This window comes from Elaeis guineensis, chromosome 14 (assembly GCF_000442705.2).
Source record: "Elaeis guineensis isolate ETL-2024a chromosome 14, EG11, whole genome shotgun sequence".
Taxonomy (NCBI): Eukaryota; Viridiplantae; Streptophyta; class Magnoliopsida; order Arecales; family Arecaceae; genus Elaeis; species Elaeis guineensis.
Window position 1 is genome coordinate 10730355 of NC_026006.2, and position 7463 is coordinate 10737817.

Consider the following 7463-nt stretch of genomic DNA (forward strand, 5'->3'; position numbering starts at 1 on the left):
TTTTTTATTGTTCTTAACGACTACTCCTCTTGTCTTTCCCAAGCATAGATTATGAAGGGACTAAGGCCCAACGATAACCCATCAAGATTCTTTACAGGGGAGTAGTAACTAGGATCCCTTAGGGTTTTCTCCTCCTATGCACTGAATCAAGCATGAACTATGAAGGGACTCTGACCCAACTGTAGTTCATCAAAAATTCTTGGCAAAAGAGGAAGAAAAAGAAACCCTAAGAGAAAGAAAGAACCCTATGTAAAACCCCTACTCATGATCTAGCTTCATCGCAAACCCTAGAAGGGATGCTTAGCTAGACATGATCTAAATCTACTTACAAAATTTAAATGTAAAAAAATAAACTACCCTAATTTTATAACTTAAACTATCCTAATTGCATAAATTTAAACTGCATAATTTAAACTAACCTAATTGCATAAAATTAAATTGCATAAATTAAACTATCCTAATTGCAAGAAAAATAAATTGCATAATGTAAAGAGATAAAATTGCATAAAAATAAGATTTTATATAAAAAAAAATTATTACAAAAACTTTAAAGCTCGAGGGTTGAGAAGAAAGCTAAAAACCCCACTATCTAGGGTTACAAGCTTGATCGGAAGGCCCCCCCTCCTTAAAACAAGGGCCTTTGGGGGCTTTTTATAGGCATTTGGGGGTTATAAGGTTTTCAAAACTTTAGATGTGGGACTAAGAGGTTTTAGAGGGCTGTTAGGGAGGTTTAGGGGCTCAAATCTCGCTCAAAAAGCACTTAAATCCATCAAGAAACCCTAGAAATTATTTCAGCCATCCGATCTTCATCTAAAGGACCCAATTCATCAAATAAATCAAGCCGAAAGTGATTCTGGGCCGTCGGATCACGATCTGGGTGAAGCGCTGCCGTTGGATCGTGCTGCAGAGATGGGATCAGGTCGGATGCATCGTGGACCGTCCGATCAAGGCGCTGGAAGATTTTGTCCGTTGGATCGCACTGCAGAAGGATCCCGTGTTGTCCTAGTGTTTATTGATTCTTGTAATTGCCTTGATTACGGTTGGATCTTGACCGGCTGTGATGGTGGCCGTCCGATGGCACAAAAATATGGAGTGTTGGATCTTGATCAGAGAAGATCGGACCATCGAGTGATGTGAAGTTACCAGGTTGCCCTTCGGACCTTCTTCTCTCTCCTCATGAGCCTTGGACCGCACGCGTGGATCGGGCTCGCAATGCATTGTGGTGAGCCGAGACTCGCTGATTGGCTGGTTTATGGTGCGCCGATGGGTCCATGGTCCAGGCGCCTGTTACTGTGGACCAGGCGGCTAACCAGATCACCAAATCAGTTGATTTTTGATCAATTTTGACCTGATTTGACTCGGGTTTGACCCAATTGAGTCTTCTTTCTTCATTCTTCAATTTCTGGGTCAATTTAACTCTATTTTGCATAAAATTTATGCCGTTGGAATCCTCTTTCCTTGTTCTTTCTATTAATGACCTCTTCTTCTGCAAAATATAATAATAAGTATCAATTTCCTAATAAAGTTAGATAATTTAGATATTAATTGATACTTTTTATGTCAATTTGTGACATAAATCAAAGTTCGTCCGGAATCCATCCACTATGGAAGTTCAGACGAAATTCGGTTCTTGTAGAAGTCTGGATAGGGACCACTTATTGGAGAAGCTCGGCTGAAGTCCGCTTGTAATAGGAGTTCGAAAGGAATTCATTTACAGTAGAAGCTCGGATAAAATTCACTTACAGTAGAGATCTGGAGTAGACCGCTTGCAGTAAAAGTTTGGAGTAGAGATCCGGCTGGTGGAGCCCTTCTGTTGTCGAAATTCATCTGGGATCCATCCACTGTAGGAGTTCGACTGAAATCCGATTCTCATAGGAGCTCGGATGGAATCCGGAAGGTGGTCGACCATCGCAGAAACTTGGATGGTGTCTGGTTACTATAGAAATCCCATTGTCGGAGAAGCTCGGACATTGACGACATCCGAAAGAAGTTCGGAGTAGAGTCATCTGTGGCCGGAAGAAGTCTGGAAGGAATTCGGAGAATAGTCGATCACTGTAGAAAATTGGCTGATAGCGGAGTTCAGAGGGCATTTGGAGCAATCCGGTATATGAATGGAGAAGCTCATGATTGGAGAAGCCTGGATGCCATTATGGAAGCTCGGACGGTCGAGGGAGTTTAGAAAGATGCCATACAAGGTCGGAAGCTAGAAAAGCCCTGGAAGGGTCGGCCTTTTACAAACTTCGGCTAGGGGTATTTTATACCCAACAGGTACCTAATGAGACCACACCCAACTCAGTGATGAATCTTTCATCAGGCAACTTTCCTAAGCAATCTTTACTAATGATAATTAACTGAGATAAATACAGTTTGCTGTTTGAAATTTTTCTAATTCATTACTCTTCTAGTACTTTACAAGTACTTTGAGAATGCTTTTCATAGTTTTTATAAGATCCTATCATGGATCTACCTGAAATCAATGATTATGCACAAGGCATATATCAGGTTTGGTACATTGAATATATAGGTAAGTAAACTCCTTTACACCCATTCATGTTGAACCCTTTCAATATAAATTCCATGTACCTAGACTGGGACAAGCCTAACATCCACTTACATCTGTCCCTATAGATGCCTAGTATATTGGATGCTTAACCCAAGTTTTTTCATGGAAACATTTGTGACAAGCATGCCATTGATCGAGTGAAATATTGGGATCCCCTTCCCAATATATTGTATGTCACCCACATATATAACCAAGACGTTAGTGGGACTTCCACTTGTCTTCTTGCACACACATGGTTCATCTATATTTGATAAAGTCAAATATTTTGACTGTCTCATCAAAACTAGAAGTACCTACTCCTCAATATTTACTTGAATTCATAAATGCATTTGCCCTCCCACTAGAGACAACTTCTTTAGATGAAGTGTGGCAATAGCAAAAATTCGAATAGACATTCCTGATAGCAACTTGTTGGGTCATACCCATAGGTGTTTCAACCATAGTCCATACTTAGTTGATGTTCAGGGTGTTTATTTTGGATATTATGGTTTCAAACCAACTGTCAGAGTCTCTTCTCATGACGATCTTCTAATAGGTCAAGAAAATACTATTCTTAATGATGTATGGCGTATCGTCATTCTCAATGACAAACCATATTTGAGTGGTATATTATACACTCAAATTGACCTTTGGTGAGAAGGTGTGTACTATGGTTGTGCCTTATTGATGAGTACATCTGGTTGAGGATCAATTTGTAGACATTCCATAGATTAGGATAGTTCATAGGTTTTGAACTTCTTAAGTTCAATTATCCTTCCATTGTCTCCTTAGAATAATTTCTTTTTCTAAAAGGTGGCATACCTATTGACTAAATACTTTTGTCAAGTAGGGTGGTAGAAGTAGTATCACATATTACTCTTAGGATAACCTATAAACTAATATATATAAACCTGTTCTAGCACAAACTTATGTACATCAATACTTTTCACATAAGTTGGGCAACCTATCTTTTGCCATTTTCATATCTTATATGGAGTGCTTGTAACAATTTTTATTGGTATCTAATTCAAAATATATACCGCAACTTCTAGGATATTTTTGCAGAAGGAGAATTAAAATTTGTGAAGTATATTAGGGAACACACCATATCTCATATGAAGTATCCATCTTTGGACTGAGATATTATTAGCCTTTGAACATCTATATGTTCAAGGCTTAATACTTTACTTATCCCGAGAAATGTGACCATCACATATTTATTTCTTATTCTCATCAACATGAAAAATAATATCATTGAGTGACAGAAATATGAGACCATTATCATTAAATCTATAGCCATAAAATTTATCAGAAGGAGAGTAACTTTTATTCTTTACATTAATTTCAAAACCATGCTACAATAGCAAAAGATTTAAAATAATATTTTTGATAAATTAAGATATATTACAACGATCTACTAATTTCTAAACTTTGCTTGAAGGTAACATAGGTTTCTATAGCTTTAACATGAATGGACTATCCATTAGTGCCTAAAGGCATGTAGTCACCTCACTTCAGCTTTATAGGTTCAGCAACATATTGCCTATGTGGAACCTATATAAGGTATCACATATCCAAAATTTTATAGCTGAAATACTCAATGATAATTAGTTTGTATTATATACAAATTGTTAGCAGATGCAACTTTTGCATCTTACTCTTGTTTCACACTTGCAAGACAACTCTTGCAATTTAATTCTAATACTCATTTTTTACTGTAATGAAATTAGATACCCTTAGTGAAGACATTCTTCACTTTCATTTTCTCAATCATTCTATGAAGTTCGATCAATTTAAAAAATATACTATGCAGTGATAATAAAGGTGCATATGTGTATATAAGCATATTGAAGGAATACTCATGATGACATGTACAATTTAGATGAGGTTTTTTTTTATCTAATTGTATCTCCCACTATTTTACTAAATTTTATAGCCCTTAAGTATGAAAATGAAAAACCTATCATCCAGTTCCTTAATGGGGTTGAGATCTCAATTTCTCATAAAAAGTCTTGTGGATAGGACAACAAGCTCCTATGAGTTCAAGGGTAGGTAACTCTTTACCAATTACATCTTATGCAACTCCCAACATAACTTTTACTTCTAAAATATTTATAGCCTTGTGGATATCACAATAAACTATAGTATTTTAGTTAAGTCATATCCTTCAATCTTATATGATCATATTTGAATAATACTATCCTTGTAGATAGCACAATAAGGTAGCACTATCAGAATATGCCATAAGCATCACTAAGTCAATATTGTACCAATCACTATAGCAAGCCTTGTGGATAGCACAACAAACTCACTACAGTTTTTGACATACTCTATTGACCTAGTATGAGCTAAGTACAATTAGCTTCATTATGCATCAAGATAGTATCAAAATAGTCCCCGCAGTAAGCCTTGTGGATAGCACAACAAGCCTACTATAGTTCTTGAGATAATACTGGCTTAGCATGAAGAAAAGCATGGGTAGTATTCTTAACACTTCGTCATTATGACTTAATATAATTTGAATGATAGACTTAGGTCTCAAGCACATCTTAAACATATATATACATCATATGCAATTCAAATTAACTGTAATTATAACTACCAGTATGTAAGAGCAAATAAAAGAAATCTAATGGTTAAGAACTTTTTGAAAAAATTATCTGAGCCACAGGATGATCAATGGATCTAACCCTAGGTGCATCATTGATTAAACCATCTCATGGTCAATCTTAATGCACCTCTATTCTACAATTACCTGGTAGTCTAGTCTTCATCACCATGAAGTCTATCATGAATTCTTGATCTTTATTTAAAAATAGAAAGAAATAATTTCTATCTATTCTCAAATAATTTTTTTCTATTATTTTACATCAACATGTAAAAATTTCAATCAACGGTTGGGAACATAGAAAAGAAAGATACAGCCGATAATACAATTCATCAGGGGTGGCTAGCCCCTATTGCAACTCTTGCAGATGCATTTATATAGTCAGCCAACATGAAAGTATTTATGCAAATATCCATCACATGGATGTATCATAGCCCATAACCACTCAACATATATTTTATTATAATTATAAAATATTATAACAAACTACTCATGTTATTTCAATTGCGATAACATTCAAACACATGTCAATGGAGATGTCTAAATTTATGCTCATAAGATCCATCTAGGATTTTTGATTCGGGTTCAATACTTAACCTAATTTTTAATTTTAAGTCAATCATTTGTCATTCATTTGAGTTGAATTGATCAAATCTTAAGTTCAATCTAATTCAATTAGGTCAACATAGATTCGTTCAACCATGACTCAAACCCTAATCAAATTAGGTAAATGACAATTTGATTAACTTAAATTAAACATGATTTCTAATCAAAATAGAATCATAAATTTGATTTAATCTATAATCATTAACTCTAATCATATTAGATCAAATGAATTATAGTTAAACAAATCCATCGACAAAAATTCTAATCTATGTCAGATGCATCCTTTCCATGATCAAATTTTTTTCGGCTCCACACATACCTTGGGCAACAACCAAAATAGATGACCCACAATGGTGAGTATTCGATAACATGATGGTCAGTGCTTGGATCTTAGGTGAATGCATCAAATGTAAAAACTCTAAGTCTTAGTAATGTACATCCATATGTAGCATTCCAAGGCTCTGTGCATCACATGCACTGGATTTCAATTCCATTGAAAATTAGATCATAGGATCTAATCAAAAACTTATCATACAAGTCAAAAAATCATAAAATTTTATATCCAAGATTTGATCATGGATTGATAATATTTATCATAAAAAATACATCAAGAACATCAAGTAAACATCAATAAAAAAATCTGATTTTGACATAGTTTGAACTAGATCTAATCCATATTACAAAAATAATATGAATTTTGATTGAATCAATCAAGGGTGGCTCTGATACCACTGTTGGGTTTTGATGATGTAGTAAAATATAAATTTCAAAAATTTTACATGCATTCAATAATTAAAAATAAGTTTAACATTTAAACTAGAGTATCGAAACTTAAAAGCCCTAGGAACACCTTGATGATTACAATCAAATATAAAAAACATACATATCAAAAAGAGATCAGAAGTCATATACCTATGAGAAGATCATAAATTGGTAATTTTGAGACCTCCATGAGACTCCAAAGTAGAAGCCCTCCAATGATGATCCACACAGGACTGATCAGGGTCCTTCCCAATTCGATATGGTGCTGCCGCCTTCTTCGCAAGCTTGTTGCCGACCATCCTTTGTAAGAACTGGTTGCACCATCACTTGTATGCCCTCACGACCTCTATTAGGACCTCTTTAGAAATCTTTTTCCAAAAGATCACACCACACATAAATCAGATTTTATGTTCAATACATGAATAATCTGATTTTTTTTTTTGGACAAGCATCTCATGCTTTCCATTTTCTCTCTTCTCTTCCTTTCTATTTTTCTCACCCTTTTTCTTATATTTATCCAGACTTTTTCCTATCATTTTCCTCTCATCCTCACCCCAACTCTTAGCCAGAAATTAGGCATGGAACTAAGGTGTAGCATCCCCTTTAAATAGGTAACAAAGGGGTGCCACAAAATCTCCAAGGGATGCCAAATTTTAGTGTCCCAACTTCTCCACATGGTAAAAAATAAATTACCACATTAAAATGGCATGTGAAAAAGTTTAGGAGTAGAAGGACTCTTCCTTCTCTAGTCCCATAAAATTGGCATGTAATAATTATTAGGCTTAAGGGAGAAAATAAATGTTTTGGCGCAAACACATCCAATGTGTCGTCCCTTAGTTTTCACAAGGAATAAATTTCTTATATAGAAGCTGTAGGTGTGGAAGAGCCTTCAAGCAAAAGGACTCCTCTACTTCTGTGCCAACATATCTCTAGGAGCCATCACAT

General features: G+C 35.3%; 1 long non-coding RNA gene across 1 annotated transcript; it reads right to left on the reverse strand.

The window, feature by feature from the left end:
* Positions 1 to 574: 574 nt before the first annotated feature.
* On the reverse strand, positions 575 to 7067 carry LOC140853790 (uncharacterized). The gene is made up of 3 exons (XR_012136896.1): positions 6669 to 7067; positions 1744 to 2272; positions 575 to 1486 (listed from the first exon to the last, which is right to left on the reverse strand). It is a non-coding gene; the product is annotated as an uncharacterized lncRNA (long non-coding RNA).
* Positions 7068 to 7463: the final 396 nt, after the last annotated feature.